The 25,414-nt window shown below is 43.9% G+C and overlaps 1 protein-coding gene across 2 annotated transcripts in view; it reads left to right on the top strand.

Moving 5' to 3' along the window:
• Positions 1–25,414, top strand: part of ADGB (androglobin) — a 2,161,023-nt gene that overhangs the window by 2,118,605 nt on the left and 17,004 nt on the right. The gene's annotated exons all lie outside the window — the stretch shown is intronic.

The following is a 25,414-nucleotide window of genomic DNA, read 5'->3' as shown; positions in this document are numbered from 1 at the left end:
CACTGTGATATGCTCCACATTGATACCTGATCCCTGTTTTATTCAATAGTGATATTGTCCCACTGTGATATTTTCCCACTGTCACAATATCCCATGGTGATATGGCCTGACTGTGATACTTACTCTCTGGATCCCTTACTTTGTCAGGGCCACACTGTGATGCTTGTCTCTTCGTTTCTCACTGTGATAAGACTTTTTCTGTGGCTTCCCCACAGTGCTATCAACCCACTGTGACATTACCCAGTGGTATCATCCGACTGGAATAGTTGCTCTCTGAATGTCCTATATCTGATAGCCCACTACAGAGATACTTGCTCTCTGGTTTTCTACTGGGATATTATCTGAATGCAATATTTGCTCCCTGGATCCCTTATTATGCTAGAGCACCACAAGAATTGGTAAAACTGGTGAACTAATTTGTGTTGCACCCACTGACCCCTCACCTAAAGAAACTGCTATATCATGGTTATCATCACCTTCAGTGGACCACCAGATGTACTTGTTAAGCGTGAGAAATCGGCTTTTGCAAACCTGTTGGTGTGTTCAGGCTGTAAAAGAGTAATCACGTACAGTCTGTTTAGTAGGCAGCACTATTTACTCTGAAATCAAGAAGGCAAACAACACCAATACTCATACAAACCACTTCACTGATATCAATCAACAACACACTGGAGCTAGGGCAACACTGGTGGTTGAGACTTCAATGCTGGTGAAACGATCTTTCAGAGCACCTTGGGACACTGGGCATCACGCTATATCATCAGTCAATGCATCCAACTTATCTTCACAGCACTCTTGTGGAAAACAATGGTTTCTAAATAAGGGGACTAAAGTTCCCGACACTTTAGATGCTGAAACTTAACCCATGGAAGCCATAGAATCACACTGTATAATCAGTTCTTAGTAACCAACTTCATGGCACTTGGAAGAAAAACATCATGCTCCAACGCCCCACAAGATGTACCTTCTCTCCCGCTAAGCCAATGCCACAAACCACAGTGAAATGCATCACACATGGAAAGACCTCCTGACAAGAATGAACCTTAAAGATGCAAGTACCAGTGGAGAAAGCCAATAAACAAACAAATTATCAAAGAGCTAGAAGACAAGTGAACCACATAAACTCACCTTTTATCACCAAAGACTGGCGACACACACCTCAAAAACTCACAAGTCACACTGAAAGCAACATGGACCCTACGTGCAACGTATTGAACAGCCCTTATATAGAACGGGAAGCAACAAAGGTCCCTCACTCAACCGTCAAACCGAAATGAATCACTGGTGTGAAAGGACAAGAGAAACAAATGGGCCTAAGCCCTACCTGTGCAACTCCCAATTAACAAACGCCGGAAAAACAATAAGATTCAGTGCATCCTTGTCAACGCCAACTCAATGTAAAAGCACAGCACAGAAATAAACAAGCTCCTGTGAAGAATCTGATAGGATTCTCCCCAGAAACCTGGTCTGGGACCCTCTGTATGTGGCCAGGGAAAGGGAGACGCTTCCTGATCCTGACCCTACGGGTTGTCTACTGCGGGAGGATCTCGCAGGGGGAAACAGACCAGGAAGACTGGGATGAACATCTCTTTAACTTCCCCCTAATACCACCCTTTTAATGGTTTGTTGCCAAACTAAAGATGTGGAAATACCTAATTTTGGTAAAACAAACTACATGTCCCAGAATGCTAGAGGGACTGAGACCAGGAAGAGGGCAGAAGAGGCATGTAGATGTAGTGGTCAGGCAGGTAAGCCTAATAGCCTTGGCTAGAGTCAGGCAATTGAAACTAATGGCTCACACAGGCTGCACAGAGGAAGACATGTGAGCTGGGTTACTGGGATTGCAGAGCCAAGAGCGTGCAGAAGCCCCAGGCCAGTAGCAAAAGGCAAGCTGAGGTTCTCAAGAGTGGAAGAGATTCCCAGTTAAAGTGGCCGAACTGGAGACAGCCGTGCAGCAGAAGGGTGTGGGTCACAAGTGAGCCTGAAGTACTAGCAGTAGTCTAGGAAGTCGGGGAAGCAGAGCAAGCCACAACCGCAGTGTCCCTGAAGGGGGTGAGTGAATCACAGCGGTCAGATTCTCTCAACAAGACTTTCCGGTAACTGTAACCAGCACCAAAGAGGCTTGCGTATAGTTAAAAAGGTATCAGGTAATATAATCATGGCAAAAATGCTGCGGTAAAAAAATATCGCGGCAAAGATGCCGCCGTTTGACCCGGTAAAAGTGTGCCCCATTATACCATTTGAGGGTAGCGGGGGTTGCGGGGGTGTCCCCCGCTCTCCTTATATGGTATAATGGGTCCAGGGGTTGCGGGGGTGTCCCCCACATGTTTTTCATTGACGGCGGTGCAAAAACGGCGGCATTTTTGCCGCAATATTTTGTTATCACAGGAATTTTTGCCGCGATTATATCACATGGAACCGTTAAAAGTGAGTAGAAGTTGTTTGTTATTCTTAGGCAGACTGTTAACAATGGAAATGTAACCTTTGTGCTTATTCTGAAAGCTGAAATGTTTGCATGAGAAGTAAAAGCTATTACATCCATTGTTGAACTCTTTCGTATTACCGGAGTAGTTGCGTGTCCTTAATTTTGCAGAAGGAACGCTTCCTGAATCCATTCCAAAAACCTGACATTAACGTTTTACAAGAGTTGCAAGAGTTAGAAGTGAGAAATGCTTCAAAGGAAGGTGGCTTGTGACCAATTGTGTTTCCCGAGAGAAGTAGGAAGTTGCCTCATTGAGATTACACGGGAATACAATTACATCCAATATTTTAAGTTTAAAAATCTGCCTTAAAGAGTGGTTTCATGCGCCTAATTATGTTTACACTTTGAAGACTGAATCTTGTATTATCCAGAATTGACATGATTTAATTCTAAAATGTACTATACTAAAGAGGAGCACCCACATTACCCAAGCCAAAAGGCGAACCCCTTTTATAGTGAAACAAGCCTTGTTAAAACCCATACACCTAATCTGCAAGGTTGTCAACAGTCCAGTGGCCTCAGATATAAGTGTGGCATTGTTACCTGAATCTAGAAGAGTGACAATACAGCTTCTGGGTAATTACTTGGGCAGAAAAGGTTTGAGTAAGCTAGGGAAGGGCAGCTGGGTGCTTGCCAAGAATTTACAGAAGTGAACCTGTAATGCTAAAAGACTGCTGACATTGAAAGGGAGTAAGTCTTGTGGGCAGAGGCAGGTTACCTTTGTGACAGTCAGACAGATGAAAGAGGCAAAGAGGCTGCCCATTTTTGGAAGTCATTAAAGGGAAGAATGCCTTGCTACCTGAGGAGGTCGAAGTGTCTTTTCAGACTTTGCCGGATAGTTAAGAAGTAGAAAGCAGTGGAAGAAGTACTTGAACTGTGGTGGTAAATAAAGTTGTCCGCAGATGTCACATTGGAGTGGTTTGAAATAGTGGCATACTGTGGGACGAAGGCGACTGTTCTCATAGTAATAACAGTAGAAGAGTGGTTGTTAAAAGGAAGCTGCAACCCAAAGAGAAGCATCCTGACAAATATACCAAATGTACTACAGAATTTCTAACTCATTGTAAAGTTGTAGATGGAGAAGTCATATAACTATTCCTTTCGAACTGTGGCAGAGAATCTTGAAGAGAAGATACATAAGATTACCATTGGTGCAATTATTTGCTGGAATTGGAAGGTGATCTTTTCATCCACAGAAGAGAATTGTTACCAGTGGATTTTTGTTTGATGAACTTTTATTTTGACTTGGAACTGATAAGAACTGGTTCAAGACTTTTCCTTTCCTTTGAACATTGGAAGCTTTCTTTAAAAAACCTGGGAACAGGATGTCACCCAGGACAGGTGACAGTCATTCAAATATTGTTCATTTATTGTTTATTATCTTATGTATCTTTGAGACTTCTTTGAATGACTGTTGTTTAGTGTGAGGGCCAGATTGCCCATACTAGAGATTGTTCCCTTAACCTTTAGAATAGGGAGGGAATTCCTCGGTAGAGTAGAGCAAGCAAGGCTTTATTTGCAAACTTTTAACTCAATAAAATGTCTTACTTTGAGAAAACTACTAGCAGTTGTCTGCCTCGCATTACTGACCCCTCACACTCAGTGAAGCAGTAGGAATGGACACGCTGTTCCTCACACAAACTTTGGTAATGGATAACCCTAAAGTAGTTGCACACAAATCCCTCCATAGCAACTTTAAACGTAGGCACGCCAACTGCAAATAGATGAGAGGTGGTGGCCTAGCTGTAGCTTATAGAGAACACCAAATAAACACAGCAGCATCATCTTTAAACATCCCAGACTGTGAATTACTCTTCCTTCACCTAGCGCTGCCATCAAACCAATCTGTCCTTCCTACTCATTGACAGACCACCTCCATACAACCTGACCTTCACAGAGAAACATGCAGACACCATAACCAGCATCATAGTGGACATATAAACCTGATCATAATAGGAGACTTTAACATCTGGTTCTAAGAGGAGAATGGACACCCTACCAAATGTCTAACCTCACTCCTAGCCAGCTTGCGAAAAAAGAAAAGGGCGGCTTCCTTTTTAGGTCAGAGCTATGCTATCTTAAATCTTCATATGAACCAAATTTTACACAAACACCATTCCTTAAAGAGATGGTTAGCAACATTGATTAGGCTTACAACATGACTGAAGCCCAACGCCATGAAAAAAGTAGACTAGTTTGTTAATCTGTCCACGTGCGCTAATACCCACCCACTTTCCAAAGACATGTCAAATTATGCAAATGCAGGTTATTACATTTTCAAACAGCCAATGTTTAATTTTTAAACAGCCAATACCCGTTTTGACCTATCCCAGGACATTGTGGCGGCTGTTGGGCCAGCAAAATAACATTGAAATGTATCTAATAGATGAAAATGTCAAAATGATAACCTTTTACAAAGAATAATCAGAAACATGTAAAATGAAAATCATATTGAATACAAGTAAGAGGGTTAACACATCACAGTCAGGGGTCAGAAAAGAAAGAAAACGGGGAGAGAAAGAGGAACAGGAAAAATGTTCAACTGTCACAAAATTATTATATATGATTATACTAAAACTAAATGCACCCATGACCCAGCTTTGATGCTGATAAAATCTTAACCAATCGCCATAATGTAAATGAAATAAACACAACAATTGTATTACCACCAAACGAATGCGACTTCACCCAAGAAACAGACCAAAGTATATACCAAACAGTGTTCAAGATCTTTGGTACATAACAATTTCTATCTCATCTCACTATGGGGGTCATTGGAAGTGATAAACCACATACATTAACTTTAATAACCCATTGCCCTATCCTGCTTGTTGTGCTTCTCCTGTTACATCACATACACCAAAAAATCAAATAATGTCGTCTTCACTCAACCAGTCCCTGCGTGGGAAAGGTGAAACATTACCAAATTCATTACAATTAACAGAATATTACTCAAATGAGTACATGTACATCCTCGAGGTTTTCCTACTTCAGTTCGCGTAGACTATTTTTCAAAATCACTCAGGACATGCTCTCATGATAATTCCAGCACCCAATTACACTCCAAGTTAAATATCTAAAAATAAATGAAATATTCTGGTTTTACAAACTATACACAACATTTTAAGTTCCTCACTCCTTTAGCACAAACCAAAAAGGTCAACATAGGAGCTCACTATACTCACATAAATGAGGGTGGTTTGAGCCGACACCATGTTGGGAAAGATAACGGCGTTCCGTGTGGCTTAATCACCTGCCATCTTGATGATGCACATATTTCTACATTCAGTGACTTCACACGTTGTACGGCTGATGTCACTGAGCCATTTCCATATGTAAACAAAGGTTCTGTGCCGCCATGTTCCTTAGAAATATTGTATTCCTGAAATTGAATTACACGAGTGGGCAACACCCATATTCTAGTGCTTGTCCCCATATCTATATGGATGACCACAATCATCATTCAAACCAGCATTGTACTTGAGCGTAATGAAATCGAAAAAAGGTCCCAAAAAACCTTGATATCCAAGAAATAATGTATAACATCCCTACTTCAAAGAGTGTTCTCAACTACTCTTGATTCCAATATTCTCTACCCATATTTCTGCCCTATCTCTATTGTAGGCTCCTGAGTAATATCCTTACCATAAACTACCAATGTCTCCCACCTAGCCAGCACGTAAGCCAACAAAAAACGGTGAAGGGGAAAAGCACACTGCTGGACACAAAGGGCAAAATTGCAGGGCAAAAAGGCTGATCTGCAATTTCTCCCATAGTACACCTCCTCTCGAGCAACCACCTTATAATAACTTTTGCGATTCATGCTCCATTGCAAACATACGTCACCAACAGAAATCTAGGTCCAGTTGAGAAGAGAAATTGTGAATCTCGCAACCTCATGGAACTCAATACTATATTGGAATCCATTAAATCACCCAATCTCTCCTGGACCAACTTCCACTGGAAGAAATAAAGAAGACACTTCAAAAATGGATCACAGAAGCCTTAGACTCTCTATCACCAAAGACACTTTTTGCCCTCTTTCAGAAGAAAGAGGCTTTAAAAGGATTTACCCCCGTGTCAGAGATTTGAAGAAAACAAACCGGAAACTAGAAGAAGCATGGAGAAAACATACCCAACACAACAAAATCGCCTACAAAAGCAGATATATTTGTATAAAGCAGCAATCATAAAAGCAAAGAAAGACCACAATGCGGAAAGAATCAGGAAAGAAAACAATGTGCAAAAGAGATGTATCATTTACCATATAGGAAATCCACCATCAGGGAATAATGCCCCCTCTGCCCCTCAGAAACTCTGTGACGACCTTACAAAAAAACAGTCATTAATATCCGGAAAGCCATAAGCACTGTGCCCAAGGACACCTCAGCCCCACAAACAACTGCAAGGCTGAACCACTTTGCAACGATCTCCTGGGAAGTCTTTACCAAACTAGTGAAGAAAAGCAAGAAAGCTGGCTCCCCAGAGTCCCATCGCCACAAGACATCTAAAAAAGAAACATCTACAGCAAAGAAGTACCTGCATTGTATTTCTGCAAACTCTTAAACCATTTGCTGGAAACAGGAACCATTCCTAGAAGTCTCAAATCTGCCTACATTAAACCTCTTCTCAAAGATCCATCAGGAAGCACAGATGGCCTCACCAACTACAGGCTAATATCAAACGTTTGTTAACCAGATCAGACTGGTGGAAACCTATGTATATGGACAAATCATCTGCCTCTCTACCCTGAACTCGCTCAGGTCCTATCTTGATAGAGGGAAAGTGGATTTCTAACTCACCCTCATTCACTTTCACTCCAACCATCCTCGCTGGCTGCAGAGCGCCCTAAACTCCCTCCTCCTAAACCTACGACTATCAACTCTATTCTCACCACTGAGACCCAGCTGAATACTTTGCTGCAAACATTTCAAAAATTACAGACTCTCCTCTGACCCCCCCTTGTCCCCTCTTACATTCTACACCCCGCCTATTCTACCATCATCTTCTGCCTCTATCTCCCACTTTAGTCACACTAATACTGAAAAAGTCCTACCTCTACTGATGAAGGCGAATCGCTCTTGCTCCTCCGCTAGTCAAGCCTAGTGCCCCTTTAGGGTCTGTCACCTCGCTGAACTATTCATCCTGTCTTTCGGCTTGCTTTCCCTCTCTTTTTGAAATGGCCACGGTCATCCCTCTCCTAGAAAAGCAAGGGGCTGACTCAAACCTACTGGCTAACTTTCACACTGTGGCTGTCCTTCAGCACTAATCTAAAGTGCTTGAAAGGGTTGTGTTCAACTGCATTACACCTTTCTTAGACATCCACAATCTCTGAGGCTCACTACCAGCAGGATTCTGCTCTTGTCACTCCACGGAAACTGCTCTCATGAACGTCTCCAACTTCATTGCCTCTGCTAAGAACTCCAACCTATCCTCTATCCTAATTCTTCTTGACCTATCCACTGTTTTTGACAATGTCGATCACCCTGATCTCCTTAATGCTCTTTTTTTTCTAGGGATTCGTGATCAAGCCCTTGACTGGATTAAATCCTACCTTGCCCCTCGCCAATTCTCTGTCTCCACGAGCAAAGCACCTCTCAACTCACTCCTCTAACTGTTGATGTTCCACAAGACTCTCTCTTGGGTCCTCTCCTCTTTACACTCTATACCTCTGTTCTTGGGGCACCAATCTCCTCCTTTGGGTTCTCGTAACAACTCTTCATTGGTGACACCCAAATCTTCTCTTTTCCTGAACTCTCCTCTGATCTCTCCATCAAAATTTCAAATAGTCTCTCTGCCGTTAAATAGTGGGTGGCTTTGCACTATCTGACTTTAAACTCGGTCAAAACAGAGGTGCTCCTCTCTCCTGCCAAATGATCTCTCTCATCTCTTCCCTGCATATCCATTTCCCACCTGACATTCTCCACTACTCGTCTTCAGTTAGAAGCCTCTGTGTCTATGACCCTTCTCTATTTTCATCTCCAAAACTGCAATGCTGGCTGGCCTCAACCTCCTCAATGTTTTGAAAATCAGACACCTTCTTCCTTTCAACACTGCCAAGGATCTCTTAACCACTCTTGTCTTCTCTAAACTGGTCTACTGTGGCAAAATCTCCTTTGGTCTCCCAACTTTGCTTCCTGTCCTCTCGACAAGATCATCAACTTCACTACAAGGGCTCTCTTTTAATGCCCTCAATTCACACCTACTTCCTCATAACATCACCGCTGGATAGATGATGATGCAAAACAGGGCCAGATTTTAACGTCTTCTTGTGGTTCACTAATCTATCCACAGTAAGGCACCACCTTATCTATCTGCCTCTATCCAACTCTGCAACCCTTCTCGTAATCTCTGCTCTGCTTCCTCAACTGCACTTGTGACCCCTCACTGCCCTGTGCTTCCTCTCACTTCTGCCCTTTCTCTCTTCTTGCTCCACTTGCATGGAATTCTCTTCCCAGGACATCTGAGAAATAGTTCACGCTGATTTGCTAAAGACCAAACTAAAAGCCTATCTCCTCACCTCTGAGTTGCCCTCTTAATCTACCTCTCATCTGCCTTCTAGCTAGCATGTTCCCCTCACCGCTAACCTGCCTCTGTCCCTCACTTTCTCTACTTCCACTCTAGCATTTCATCCTTCATGGCCACATCCGTAACACTACTGGCTGTACTGACTACCTGCACTTAAGAATGTCTAATGTTGGATGTTGTAAATCTATGTATATCCACCCATGTATTGTCCCTGGTGACTGTTCCGTTTACTCCCCTCCACAACCCGGTCAGAATGTCACTCGAACTAACCCCATTGTACCAAGCGGACTGCTTCCCATCAATTCTGTTTTCTTATCCATTGTACGTTCTTTTATGATCAAAAGAGCATTGTTCCTCACTTTATATAAATAAATGGATAAATCCTTACACACGTGTAATCCAACAACATACTGGATCCGGCACATGTTTGTTCCAGGCTTCTGAGTGGGACAGAATCAGCACTACTCTACATCTAATATGGCCTTGAAATGAACTCAGACTCCAATGCAACCTCCGCCATTAGACCTATCAGCGGCTTTTGACTCAACCATGCAACCTTCATCAAAAGAATAAAAGAAAAAACACTATGCAGCATTGTACTACATTGGATGATTTCCTTCCTGATGGAAAGAACAGAAGCCACATGGCTACCCCCTTTTAGCTCAACCTCAAACATTCTCACATGTGGTGTTTCTTAATTTTTTTTATTGATATTGTTGAATTTAATCAACTTTTCATACAAAACTTTACATTTTCTTTTTTTTCAAATATATACAACACATCTAATACACAAGATTACATCAAACAGAAGAATTACATCAAACAAGAAGATATATATTTTTTTCCCCAAAGCTTGTTGACACAATCTGAAAAGAAAATTGAATTAATTTACAACTTTCGAAGAAAAAGAGCAAATCAAAATGCATAAACAATTCAACAGGTGAGATTAATTGCATGAAGAAAATTAATTGTTGCAATTTGTAACGAAACATTTGATATACCCAGCAGTGTGGACCACCTCTCAACTGGGTCCAAAATTCTCAAATGATTGCAGTGACCAGAGAAGTATTTCAATCGTGCATGAATTAAAGATGGACATAGGGATACGATGTGTTCTAACGTTTCAAACACCTTGGTATCTAAACAGTATCGACAAAAGGATGACTTCAACTCGAGAGACTTAAGTTTGTACAGAGGTTCTCGAGTGTGCCACAAGTTGAAATGCAGCCTAATGATTCCTGAGCGTGTTTTTTTACAGGGAAACCTGAGTTGGTACGCTTCCATGAATCCCAAGCTTTTGTGTATAAATTGTTCACGGATTGCGGTTTTATATTGAAAACATCGAAATCTGGTCTTAATCCAATCACAACGGTAGATCAACTGTTTTGCTTTGTCAGGATTGTTAAGCAGCATGTTAAGAGTAACGTCCGCTTGCACTAAGATGGTGTAAACGGCACGTAACCAGTATTTAACAAAATACTGTTCCGTCTTAAAAATCTAATCAGACAGGAATTTTAGGAGATTCACCTCCTTGGTTGATAATAAACATTAACGGAGGAGAGCACAGGCTTTACACTGGTATTGTGCATAAAGGGAGGTTAGGCCTAATTCAAAGCACACCCAAGCCATTGGAATGCTTTGGGGAAGTTGGAGAATCGCTTTCCAGAATTTGCCTTCAATTTTATCAAACACCACCGGAGACGATGGTGGTTGAGATTCCAGGCCATATAGTATGCAAGGGGTAGCTTTTTATTTCCAGTATATCAGCGCCGGTTTCATGTAAAAGTACCAAAACGATGCATTATAATTTTGGTTTGGGAAATAGCGGTATCTAACTTGTGCTGTACCGCATCTAAGTGTCTAGCAGTTGAGCCGCTACCATCAAACACCATTCCCAAATAGATATAATTTGGAGCTACTACCAAATTAATGTGGTTAATGGGCCTTTGAAACTTATGCTTGGTTGAATTGGATGGTCTATATATTAAAATTTGTGTTTTTGAAGTGTTGACCCGCAATTCATTTTGCATTATGTAGCCATTGAATGCCACTCAGGGTTTTAGAAATTAATACCAAATCATCGGCATACATAAGAGTCTGGATCAAATGATTGTTGATTTTTTGTGAATCAGATGGTATTGACTCAAAGGTCTGCCGAACATCATGCATGAAGTAGTTAAAAATTGCGGATGCTAAAAGGCAACCTTGTTTTAGACCCCGGGCGGTTGGAATTGGTATAGATAGTAATCCTCCTAGGGTAAGTCTAATGCGAACTTAAGTTCCGGAGTGCAGTGAGTAAATAATTTGTTGTAATGTGGGAGGACATTTATCTCTAGCAAGTTTGCAAAAAGTAGGGGCCGAGAAATTGCATCAAATGCTGTATGCAAATCTACGAATGCAAAATAAATTGCTTGTTTGGTTGCTTGCGCTTGGTACTTAACCGTATTGAGGCAAAGCATGTTAATATTCGTGCGCATGCCTGCTAGAAATCCCGTCTGAAAGGGGTCTCGGGTATGGGATGTTTTGGTCCAAAGATTGAAATCACGGAGTATTAGTTTGGAGAAAAGTTTCCCAGGCGCATCCAATAATGCAATCGGCCTGTAGTTGCAAGGGAGGGTGCGGTCACCCTTCTTATGGATAGGAACTATAATGGAAGTTTTCCAAGAATAGGGAATAATGCGAGAGGTCATAATCTGTTGGAAAAGATTGTTTAGGATTATTGCCCACATAGAGGGATTAGATTTGAACATGAAATTAGTGAGACCATCAGGTCCCATAGCTCTCTATGGACTAATGTGTTTAATATAATCCTCCAGAATGGATGGGGAACATTCAAGAAACCAGGTTTGAGGACCTTCAGAACAAAAGACAAAATTGGAAAAGGTCGGATCCGCGTATAAAGTTAAATAATGCTGGATCCACTGGGCCTCTGTGACATTAGGAATTTGCATAATAGCTTGGGTCTGGTGAGCACACTGATTAAATATTGTCCAAGTTTCAGCAGTGTTTTTGTTCGCTATTAATTTGAGCATTTGTTCGCCATCCCACTGGATAATATGAGCTTTATGTTGATGCATCCAGTTGCAATACCTACATTTGGCAGATTCTAACTGTTGATTGCCAGTTGGCTCATTTAGTTTGTGAATAAGTCTTCTTTGGCGCTGGTACTCATTCTTTCTCACTTTGAGTAACGGGTTGAAAGAATGTCTGTGAGAGGACTCATGATGAGGCAAATTTCCCACTGGTTTCTTGAATGTAGCAACAAGGTTAGTATACTGAGTGGGATGATAGGATTGATTATTGCAAATAACTAATTGTGACAAGGTTACAAGGTTGCTATCGGACTAACGAAAGCGAGATCTAGCATTATTAACAATCAAGTTTTGTGAGAAGAAAGAGTTATTGTGTGGTGTACAGTTCCAGATTAATGTTAACAGAAGCAAGTGGTGGTCGCTATGCGTCTGGGGAATAACTTGGAACATATGTATCTGTCCGTTGAAATTCGAACGTAAATACATGTAGTCAATAGTAGTACTTGTATTCTCTCTATGCCTTGTCGGGTGGGCTGGAATATCACCACGAATCGAGCCATTAGTCATGTGAAAGTTACGTTCCAACATAAATGCTGACCACCGCTTGACCTTTGCACTTGTTGTTTTCCCTTTGGGATGTAGACAGTCTAAATTAAGATCTCCCACAATAATTGTGTCTGTAATCTCTGGGGTAACAAGTATCTAATCAAGAAGACGGCTTAGGCCTGTGTAGAAAGCAGAGTCAGTTAGCCCAAGAGGATTGCGGTAAATATTGATTAAAGCAATGATGTGAGATGGGCATGCAATTTTTACAAGCTGTATAAAAGAAGAAACTGAAGACCAAGGCTGGATGGTGAAACCCCTTGCCATATTCACCGCTACCAAGAGGCCCGAAGACGGACGACCCTTAAGGCCCGCGATAGCTGGCAGTAGAGCAATTTCATAGTTATTCCAGGCAGGTGGAAGCAAGAGCCAAGTTTCTTGCAAAACTATGATGTCATACTCTGCTTGGAAACTAGTAATGGACATCTGAAGATGCAAATGGCCTCGCGTGTTCCAACTAGCGATACTGACATGGCATTCAGTAAATGTTAATGATGGTTATGACTTATAAGGCTGTTTACAGTAAGCATGTGTCAATGTTGGGTCATTCAGGTAGGCGTTGGATGATATTTGTTTTACATCGTTTCCCATATGCGCAGGATCTTGCGCTAATAGAAAGCCCATGTTAAACAGTTGCATTTTGGCTTTCCAAACAGTGTTTAGTACAATGCCCGATGGAATCCATAGGCGCACAATCAAGCAAGTAGACTCGGAAATGAATTCAATTTGCTCGAGATCACTCGAGCAAATGTCTTCGCGTTCCACGAGCTCTGAGAAGATGTTTAACACACTCCGTCTGTTAAGATCGTAGGTGTTAAAACTACCTCCTCTACATTTCAGAATTAGAGAGTGACAGTTCTGTTTGTCTGTGGAGAGTGGCCTAGGGGGCATAAGATGTACATCATGTGGCTTAGGATTTGTGAGCAGATCAGGATCCGATGTTGTCTGAGAAGAGGCTACCATGTGCCGTGGTGCTTGGGATTGCATCAATCTGGGAGGTCGGGAGGTGAGACCTAGGACATCTACGTCTGTATGGGCAGTAATGGGAAGTAGCCATTGACTCAGATTGGGATTCAATTCTCGGGGCTTTTGGATCGGAATGGGAGCAAGGAGCTGGATGCAAGAGGCTAAATAAAAATCGACTGCATCGTGTATTTGGGTAATTGCGACAGCGTCGGCCTCTTTTTCGCTCACAGACTTGACAGGAAGTGTAATTTTGGTTTGTACATCTCGGCCCATCGAATTATGAGCTTGAGCAAAAGGTTTTTGAGTGTTCACTTGATCAAGCTCTCGAATGAGGGCATCTAATGGGGGGTACAAGGTAGCTGCAGACGCAGTGAGTGGGGCAGGCATCACCGGATTTTGGGGTCTCAAGACTGAGCCTGATGAAACCTGCTTTGGTGGAAGAACAATAGGATTCAACAGGACTGGTGGCACTGGCACAGATGGTACAGGCGCTGGAGGATTATGTGTGGTAGGTAGTACGGTTGAAGGTTCAACAATGGGCAACACTGATGGACATGCTGTTGCTTCGACAGCGTCATGTAATCGAGTACTTGGATTCAGAGTTTGAAAGAAAGTCTTCATTGTTTGTTTGGGAAGTCTCAGAGTGATATGTTTTGAATTCTTCTTAGTGGGAGGACGAGATACTCTTGGAATTGTTTTTTTTCTTTTGGATAGCATTTGGCGCGTGCAAGGGGTCACCCTCTTTTGTAGGGCTCGTGGTCAGTGAAGGGATTGGAATTATCACTGGCTCAGGACCAGCTGGGGATGTTGGAATGCTGACCCACGATGCATTAAGCGGAGCAGGAACAGCAGGAAAGCTAATTCCAGTCTCAGGGATAATGATGTTAGTAATAGTTGGCAAGGTTGGAGCGCGCAAGGAGCGCAGCGCTGGGGAACTAACAGAGCCTACTGTAATGATAGAAATATCATCGGTAGTAACATCATTTGCTTTCAAGACTCCTGGAGAAGTGGTCTTGGAAGATTGTACAAGCGTTTCTAAAGAGGAGAGTACTTGTTGGAATTGAATTGCTTGATTTGAAATTTTTGCATCCAAACTTTCATATAGTTTAAATAGACTTTGTAAGTTTAACTGCATAGCTGCTAAACTAACGCCAAGCATAGAAGGTGAGGAGGGGACTACTGGAATAGTAGTATCCAGCTCAAGTGGTGGAGGCTGGGTATGCATAGAAGTAGAGTCTGGTTCTTGAGTTGGAGGAGAGGGAGGAAGGGCGGTCAATGCTCGCGCTCTTCGCGGGGTGGGATACACGAAACTTATAGATGGCGAGCTTGTGCCCGATGACGAGTCTGAAGTGAGTTCCACAACACTAGTAGGATCAGGGTGCATGGAAGTCGGAGACTCACACTGGCTAGCATAAATGGAGAGGTCAGGGTCGATGCAGGGTGCAGAGGTTCTGGGCATCGCTATATTTACCGTACCTTTCTTTGGGTGGGGAAGGCGGGGAAGAGGTGTGAGAAGCATTGTATTATCTGATAATGGGAGCGCTGAGAATTTCGAGCTGGGCTCCTGTGGAATAGCCGCTATGGGAGCTATGGGAACACATGAAAAAATACTTGTGGATGGTGCATGGCCTCCGTGCTCATGAAGGGAGGCGCTGATGAAATCATTCCTATTGTACTGGTCGCCATATTTATAGGAGACAAGGTGATAGTCTTATGAAATGAACATAAGACCCGTGTAAGCACGGTAGAAGGACCCTGTTGATGTAGAGAGGTTGGCATGCCGGTTTTTAAAGAGTATGCCATGAGGCAACAGGGGACAGCTACAAGAAAGGTATTTTACAAAAGCAGTTCAAAGAAGTTCAAGTTTAAACCAGTGCAAATAACAACAAATTGATTCAAATGGAAAAAAGTTCGTAAAGTTTTAGCTTTGTTCAGTACCCAACTCAGAAGGTGGAGCAAATAAAAAAAAATAATGATAAATAAATAAATAAATAAAATTAAAAAAATTGCACACACAGAATAATGGTCAGGGATACCTCGACCGCTGGCTGCCCAGCGAAACAGCAAAGCGGTACTTAATCAAGTACTTACATCGAGTGCGCACGCACGAGTGCGCATGTGCAGTTGCTTATATGTGATGTAAGCAACAAAGGAGGAACTCTGATGAAAGAAGAACAAAAATCAAAGTCAGGAAGGCAAAGTCCTCAAATCCCACTAACCAAACAAAGTCCACAACAAAGTCTGTTGTTAGGTTCACCTTCTTAAAGAAGCTGCAGTTCACAATCCGGCCGTTGGCAGGAGAAGGCTGACAGGCAGAGGCTCACACAATGGAGCAGCAGAGCAGGGCACCCGAGCTGCAAAGCAGTACTTAATCAAGTACTTGCATCGAGTGTGGTGTTTCACAAGTCTCAACCACTCACCACTACTCTTCAACATTTACATGGCCCCTCTAATGAGACTCATCAAGTGACGCAGAATTGCATCAAGTGACACAGAGGATTCTCAGAGCATCTACAAAATCACCACTGGAAGAACTGAGACCAGACAGTCATCAATTGCCTCTCACAAATCTGCATGTGAATGATCAACAAAAACCTTAATCTCAACAAGATGAAACAGTAATCATGATCACGCCTCATCAGCCCTCTATACCACCACTGATACTATGGCCAACGGAAATGTGAACCAGATCGGAAACCTCTAATCTGGTAAATAATCTCACAATTTTCATGGACAAAGAGCTAACACCGGAACCTCAAGTGAACGCAGTAGTAAATAAATGTTTATTCCATCTACTTTCCGTCAGATGGATTTTGCCCTTTTTCACTTTTCCCACATAACCCTGCCATCACTTGTCATGTCAGGAATTGACTATGCAAACAGCGTCTGCCTTGGCATGCCAGGCTACATCACCAGAAAACTATGATGGATTCAGCACACATCAGCAAGACTCCTAGTAAAAGTCAGGAAGAGGGAACACATTGCACTAGCACTAATATCTCTACCTAAGCTACCAGTCAAGAAAGGGACCAATTTCATAATGCTCTGCATTGTTCACAGAGCAATTCATGGCCAAGGAGCAGAATTCCAGCCAGGCAAAGTCTTGCTCCCCCACGGAATACGTTCAATAGAGTAATACCTGGCCTTCAGGAAAGCAGTAAAAACATGGCTCTTTAACATTCTGAGCTAACTTGCCGAACCACGGGACACTGCCAAAGAGAGGCCAAACATTGACTATGTCACAGTGGGTTTGTCTACTCCAACAACCTGCTTTCATGACTCTGATTAAGCCCTACGCCATGAGCACCTTCCAGTTCTCTTCCCCACAAGCCCAAACTAAAACTCCAGATACGCCCATGAATAGAATACACACAAACCAACAATGACACCCACGTACATTGTCGATGACATTCCCTACCGACTCTCACCAAACAGAATTTCACACCTTTTCTGATAACTCACACAATACCTATTTGGCCAGTGCATCCTTGATCTGTGGCATAAAACTCATGCCACCTAGAAGCAAACCCACACATTCACAATTATTTCTAACCTTTAATGACCAACATTATACCAAAAGCAACATTATACCAAAAGCACCCTTACACAATCCCTCTCCTCCCACTAATAAAACCAAACCCTGTTTTTTCTCATATCTGCTAGAGCACCGGGCGACCATGCAAATGACAGCAATGCATGTTATAAATCTCAGTAACATAACATGTCACAAGAATGTCAGTGATTAGAAAGATGGGGCAGAAGGGAATTTTCAAAAAAGTAAGATTTTATTAGTGCTAGTTAATATGGGATAAGAAAACAATGTGAGGGAAACATGAATTTTCAGCTCAAAAACGTTGGGTTGCTTGCTAGCTGAAGTGTCCTAGACTCTGGGGAAAATGAGGAAATCCCCCCCTGCTGAACGCGGTCTCGTGAAACATTTCTGGCCACCTTACACCCAACGTAAGGGTCGACACAGGCTTCTTCTGCCTCTTAGTTTTAGTATTAAGGGTTTACTGGACCATTCTTTCTTACTCCATATCTGGCTTAAGGCTTTCTCCTACCCTTCCCACTTATAGGATTGGGCTTATGGGTTTCCCACTACCTTCTTCTTAACAAAGTAACCTTTGACAAACACATACAGAGAGAATGGTTACATTACATTTCAGTATTACCTTAATGCGTGACATTAAAAGGAACAAGAAATGAAAAACAATAAGAAAAAAAAACATAACTAAGAACTAAAAACTGGAGTAAAACAACAAAGTAGGAATTTGAGTGAAGTGCCAGCAAATCAAGTTACCATTTCACCAGGGTCCAGCATTTCCTTTAAATAGTGAATTGTTGCAACCATCCATTTATTATGACTGAGAGAATTCATAATCAGCTGCCACACTCAATCAGTATGGATCTGGGAATAAGGATGGATAAGCTTGCCAAAATGAAACATACACCTTTCCTCTAAGTGTCTACAGTATGACGCAGAGTTTCAACCTCTTCCACCACTGTGCAAAAGTGACATAATCTCAAGGATCTCATCATCATCAATCACTTTATTTCGTCAAATGAATTTACCATAAAAGCCAAACATGCATATTGAACAAAATACATTAGAAATACAAAAAATACAAGTTTACATATTTCATAATTTACACAAGAAATCAGATAAGAACTAGGTATCATACCTGTTAAGAACAGCTAGCCCTGTATCAAACAAAAGTGCTACAGTGCGTACAGCGGATCTATTTTACATGTTCCTTGAATCGTATAAAGCATCAAACAGGTGGGAAAAATTAAAGGACCCAGCCAATTCATAATTTGTCAGCCCAACGTTTTTCACAGATGATTTAGGTGCACCAATTAGCACAGAATAGAACATTTACGTAGAAAGATTACTCATCTTTGTTCTCCTAAACCAAGCCTGAATCAAGAACCCACTTGCATTCCACTTTGATTTGATCGATGCCAAAGGAAGAGTGTCAAAGTGAGCTTTAGGGAGGAGTGAACGCATTAGCTTGGGACTCATAGTGTCGAGATAGCCTTTGCAACCCTGAACCTGTTTAAGGGCCCAGTAGTTACTAAACTGTGATGACATAGCAATTCTCTCTGCTATCGCCTTTGTTCTCATCCCCTTGATCTCATGCAAAATGGTATCCTTTGTGGATTCTCTAGTAGACATAGGATTAGTCCAGAGCTCCTCTAGATTCAAAAAGATCAAATCATACTTTACATGCTGCACCAAGGTGAGTGATAACTGCCCCCCTCTCTCCCCTGTTCAATGCATCTTCGAGGGCTGCACAGTATTTTAAGAGGTTTTCATTTTTCCACACCCTAATCCAGTACAATAGTGGTTTTGCCCTACATATTTGACTAATGTACTGGAGATCTAATCCCAGAAGGATCTGGAGAGTTGCAGTGTTTGTTGGGAGTCTCAGAACATTTTTGAGAAAGCCATGTTCACAAAGAGACAATTGTGCAAGATTTGCCCATTCCCATAGCTCAGCACCACAAACAGCAGCCTGCCTCGCCTGAGCCTTATACGCCTCTAGAGTCACGCAAACAGCACCACCCCCATGGGCTTTGGCAAAGTTGGCAATGGAGCCACCTATCTGGCCAGGGTCAACTCAGCCCTTTTTAATTGATTGCTGTTGCCTAGAGAAATGTTCATGTACTCTTATGCCCAAATAATCATATCTGTCCACCTGCTCAATCTGTGTTCCATTTAGACTCAGGTGCAGTTTCTGATGGTTTTTCCGCCTTGCACACCTGAGGACTATCACCTTTGTTTTATCAGCATTGAGTTTGAAGCCATTTTTTTCACAGAAGCCATAAAAAGTCTCCAACTGGCTGCTCAGTGCCTTAGGAGTTAGGGACAGGAGTATGGCGCCATTGGCAAGCATCAAGACTGGGATTTTGTCATGAGTTAGTGAGGGGGTGTCCATTGACAGGGACAACAATTCAGAGATGACGCCATTTTTAAGCAAGCAAAAGAGAATTGGTGCCAAATCGCACAGAATTGGTGCCAAATCGCATCCTTGACGGCCGCCTATTTCAACACTCACTTTTTTGGATAGTGCCCCACCCATACCATAGCGTATTCTGGCCCCATTTTTGTGCTATAATAGCATAATGGCTCTAAAAAGAGGTAAGGGACTGCCCAGGTTTGGAAGGATAGTCCACAGCCTAGCACTGCAGGACTGTGTCAAAGCCAATCTTAAGATCAATGAAGACCCAGTAAATGGCGATTTTCCTTAACTAACGTATTTATCACAAATCAACGAGAGACTTAATGATTGGTCTACCGTACTAATGCCTCTACGGAACCCCGCCTGCAGGTGACTCAGGGCATCAATCTCAGCGACCCATGATTCCAGCTAGACCAAAAGGGTTTTTGCAAAACATTTTCCCCCAGCATCAAGAAGGGAGATTGGCCTGTAATTGGCTGGCAGATGTCTGTCCCCCTTCTTGAATATGGGGACAATGATAGCCTCAGTCCTGGACGTTGGTACTCTTCCGGTACATAGGACTTAATTGAAAAGTTTGGTCAAGTAAGGCACCCATATCAATGGCTCAGTTGCAAAAACATCGACCGGAATCGAGTCATGTCCTGGGGCTTTTCACCTCTTTTGGGAGCACAGAGCAGTCTTTATCTCAGTTTCAGTGAGGGTTAGGCCTTGGTCTTCTGAAGTTTCTATGGGAATAATATCCTCCCAAATCCTAGACTCCCTATACAGGGTTCAGAAATAAGCAACCTATTCATCTTCACAGATTGCCCTCTGCATTATGTTTTGCATTTGCGGTTGTCCCCTGCTGACTATTTCCCTGGTATCACCATTTTTAATAGCACCCAGCAGGGAGATGCAGATGGCTTCATGTGAAACTGATTTATTTTTATTCATCGACCGTAGGTACTGTTTATGTGCTTCACAAATAGGCAATTTCCCCTCTGTAGAATCTTTTTTTACTTGGGTGATCAGAGTTGCCCTGACTCTGCGGCAGTCCCTAATCATACCAGGGGTTCTTTTGATCAACCCAGCTTTTTATGACCTTTACAGATTTAGAGAAAAAGCCACCTACCTTGCCCATCTGTTCACTAGAGAAAGAAATCAGTTCTGGTAGAATTGAATCATAAATCAGAGGGATAATGGTTTCTTGGTCCACTCGATCCCGCTTGAGAACTTTCTTGGTATGACCAGTGATACATATCTCAACTGCCAGAGATATCTTGCATCCCCCTTCAGACCGAGAAAGCTGGATGACATCCCAAGGAGGAGGGGGTTGTGGTCCCTCTCAGTTCTACTTGAGACTCTAAAGTCCTTAACATAGTGCCAGGCCTTGAGATTCACCATGATGTAGTTAATTAGGCTAGATCGGTTTCCCGATTGGAAGGTTATGCGGGCTGGCATATCCCCTGGAAAACGCCCATTGCATGCCCTGAGATTGCTGGCAAGTAACATCACTGCCACTGACTCAGAATTCTTATAGTTCCTCTTGGGGTCGGGGGCTACCAGCTCAGAAATCCCCTATATTGAGTCCTCGTCGTCTGCAAGATTTACCATAATGTCCAACGGCTCATGTTGGAGATTAAAATCACCCATTACAAGGATCTTAGAAGCATGGCCATACATTGCACTCCACCTCTGGGTGTAGGCCTGCACGCAGGAGAACAAGCCCAATCCCCCTGAGGCTGTATTTCGGTTGTAAAGATTTATTAGCAGTATATTGGATCCATCCACTCCAATTAAATGCAACTCCAACATATCCATTGGAGCATTCTCAATAACTGAGACCCTCCTGTACTTTTCAGTACGAATCCAGAAGAGGAGCCCACCACTAGGTTTTCCGTTTGTATATTTTTGTGAAATGGTCAATCCATCCTTGTTCCCGATGGGGTTAATCAGAGAGCTAGACATTTGGGACAGCATAAGTAGTTGCAGTTATTCCGATATCACTCCGGATGCCGAACAATAAACCAGAGGCTGGTCTTCCTTAGCCCCTTTTTTATGCCGGGTTCAACATGCACTGATATCCGCCCACCCTCTGGGGCTCCACGAGCCAGCACTCCTGTATGCAAAACATATTGGCTTCAACAATCGGAGTAGCCCTTGCTGACAGCAAATTAACATTGCCCCCAGAGTTCCACGAGAGGCACTTAATCAATGTAAAAGAAGCAGCCTTACTAGATTTGAGTTGCTAATGGGTATGCGCATTCAAGCAGGCCGCTACCCATTTCCAGTCCATGCCATCCTTTGATTCCACATTGCCCATTAAGTGGTTTGTTGCATGTCTACCAGCCCACCCATCCCCAAAACAAGTTATTGTTAGGATAGGATGGGAGGCTCCTGTAACCTCTGATTGAATATTGGGCTCAGAGTTCACTGTCAAGATAGGGATAGGGATTGGCACTGCACTTTGATAGGGACAAATATAGAAGCCCCAAGCCTCCAGTAGGGCTGAAGCTTTCAAAACCGAGTCCACAACCAGCCGGGAAGCAAAGCTGAGGATGACTTTATCTAGTCTCAAGTTGTTCCAAAACTCCACCTGCTTGATATCAACTGAACTCAAATGGGATAATGGGATAATGTAGGCACTCAGGTCAGGATCAATTGGACACAGTCTTTCAACTCCCAAGACAAGAGTAGCTGCAAATTCGAGGAATCCCGTTTGGTTTGAGAGTGATAGCTCAATTGGATCTTTATTAACAAGTTTAAAGCGACGTTCCTCCGTTGTTAGAAAGGAGGACGTTCTCCTATCACACGGATTCTCACCAAGGGGCTCCTGAACACTCCATTTGTATACGTAGCTAGCAGGCATTGAGCAGTCATTTCATAAACTGTTGGGACGCCACAGACTGCAACCCCAGGCATCTGAAGGCACTCCTCTCCAAGACGGGGATATTGATTACAGTACTACTTTCCCCTCCTCCAGCCTCATTGCCAAGTTGAAGAGCTTCGGGGGGGGGGCACATTAATCCCAAACACCAAGCCAGATGGCAAGTTAATCTAAAAGTGTCATAGATTGCATGTCTAAAGCCACCAGCGAGGTCTGGGGTATTGCTTGACAGGCTCTTGAGCCATGAGGTTCAAAGGGTAGGCGAGGCAATGACAGATTCCTAAGGAATTTTCTTAAGCCCCTACCAGCATTCCTATGGGCGCCCTTCCTGTTCTTTGATTTTTTTATAGCCGGAAGTCTGCTTGAAGTTGCTGCTGAGTGCACCGACTGTTTGGCACCAGAGATTGCAAGTACCTTCTTTCCCCTCCCTACCGGGGCTCCAAAGATTGCAAAAGGCATTTGAGGTCCATGAGGTGATGTCTCTACCTCCAACACTGAGAGGAGTACTACCAGTCACATCACCCCTCCCTTTACGTAGGAGAGCCTCAGCCGTTGCATAACGGCTGAATCAATATGTACCGATGACTCCACCATAACCCCCTTTGTTTGTTCCCCCTGTCCGCGGCAGCATCCAAAGGCTGCAAACAGCATCCAGCTACCTCCTCAGCTTCAGGGGCTGTGCTCACTTGACGGATTGATGGTACACCTGTCAGGGCCTGTGTCCCCACTAATTCAGTGGATACGACTCTTCTCATAGAGTCAAACAGAGACCACAGCAAGTCTTTTAAAAAAGATGCTACAAAGGGCACTTTATGCATCAAGACAGAGTAGATGAGTGTTTGCTCGCACTGCCGTCGAGACCAGCTCCTGTTGGTCATATAGTGCCTTTAAATCCAGTTGTGCATCTACACACGCAGGACATGGTGCCAATGGTTTTTCTGTTAAGCATGCACCCACACTCTCCAACAGCTGGCAAATGTTTCCTTTTGGTAAACCATTGACAGCTAATGGGTGGCAGGGGTTTGGGACTGGGTGGTCGTCCTCCCGGATCACCTGAGATGTTTCTGCAGTGATCAACAAAGCAGCAGAAGGATTTTAATTCAAAGCAGCAGTTTTCCTCTGGTCAAGATCTAAGAGTTCTGAGAAGGAGGCGTTCACATTGTGAGGAGTGTGATTTTCCGTTGCAGCAGGACCAGACACAGCAATAGGGGACCAAACATCATCATCATCTTCGAAGTAAGATCCAAGTTCTAGATCCGTAATATCTTTTAGTATTTCCTTATTTTTGGTAAGAAGAGCCAAAAAGGAATCATTTTCTGCCGGGATCGCCTCTGAAATGGAACCTGGATTAATGAGATGGTCAGTGTGGCGTTGCCCGATGACGGGCGAACGCGGCGGCGTGACACGTCACGCCGCCGCGTGCTGTTTAAATAAAGGGGCCGTTCCCGGCCGCGTCAGAGTGACCGGGAAGCCCGAACTAGCAACACCGTGTCTCCATGTGCTATGTGTGGCGGGGCTTGCGGGACCGCATCGGGGGCGCGGATAGAGCCCCCCAACAGTGGCGACGAGGTGTAGAGGAGACCCGGGCCCGGCGGTGAATGACTTCACAATATTTTTCGTAACAGAGCGGATCGAAGATTCGCTCCGATCAAGGCCGGGTCGCGAGGACGCACACGCGGCCGGCGGCCATTTTGTCTCGAGGCCATAAATCTTTCTCAGGCTCCGGTTTGGAGCAGAAACGTTTTATGAGCCTAATTTTTGGACACATTAAGAGCGGGTAGCTCAATCTGCACGCCCATATCCTTGTTATGGATTTTTGAGTTTTTCTGGGACTCATACGTCGTGTGGAAGCTCGGAGAAGGATTGGTATGACTGGGCTTGCCTGAAACCAGTCCATGCTCCAGGCTTAATTTTTGGAACTTCCTAAATTGGGATGGACAGTCAATAGTGGTTGCATGTCAGCTTCTTCATCACCTTCATCATCAGGGTGCGGTGCATCTCTTTCTTCATCTCCTTCATCATCAGGTACACCTGGCGTGGTGGGTCTTGCCGGATTTACCCCATGGGGACTGGTGGTGTGCTGGGGTGACCAGATTGAGGCTGCTGCACGAACGCCTGAATGGTCGCGGGTTTGAGTTGCGGCCCCCAACGCAGTAGGTGGGGGTGCCTGTGCGCTCAAGTCCATGGACGGATCTGACGGTTCAGACGACGACACTTCATCAACGTCGCAATCCCAGGATCGTGGCCAGGGGGCTGCCCCGCGGACCGCCCAACAGCCGGCTGTTGCACCCCCAGGGACTCAGGCTCCTTCAGGTCTGCTGCTGGGCCAGCCTGCACCCCCCATCATGGCTCAACAACCAGTGCCCACCGCTCACGCAGCTCTGCAGCCCATTCCAGAGTTTGACGCGTCAGGTCCACCCTCAAGCATGGGGCCTCGATGGAGGAGATGGGTGAGTCGTCTTGATATGTACTTCAGAGCGGCACACGTGACGGATGATGACAGCAGAATCGCCACTATGCTGTATTCGGCTGGATCCGCAGTCCAAGACATTTTTGAGTCCCTTACGCCTGCCAACAACACGTATGATGCGGCCAAGGCGGCACTCCTTACTCATTTTCTCCCTCTTGCGAACGCGGACTATGAGAGGTTTTTCATGCTCTCGGCCAAGCAAAAGGAGGAGGAGACGCTGGACACTTTCTATGGTCGCCTACGCCGTCTTTCTCTGGGATGTGCATGGGGGGATGCGGACGACATGATCCGCACCATGCTCATTCAAGCATGTTCGTCGGGGAAACTCAGGAGACAAGTCCTCAGGGAGCCTGGCATCACGCTGCCACGCATATTGGAGCTAGGCCGGTGCCATGAGGTAGCTGAAGCCCGGGCTGTCAAGATGGAGTCTGGGTCTCGTTCAGTGAGGTCGGAGGAGGTGTGCGTCGTGTGGCGAGGTGGCCGAGGAGCGAGGCGTCCGGGCGG

This window comes from Ambystoma mexicanum, chromosome 4p, assembly GCF_040938575.1.
Source record: "Ambystoma mexicanum isolate Mex_15411 chromosome 4p, UKY_AmexF1_1, whole genome shotgun sequence".
NCBI classification, from domain to species: domain Eukaryota; kingdom Metazoa; phylum Chordata; class Amphibia; order Caudata; family Ambystomatidae; genus Ambystoma; species Ambystoma mexicanum.
Note: the sequence above shows the minus strand (reverse complement) of the source record. Positions and strands in the feature narration are given on the sequence as shown.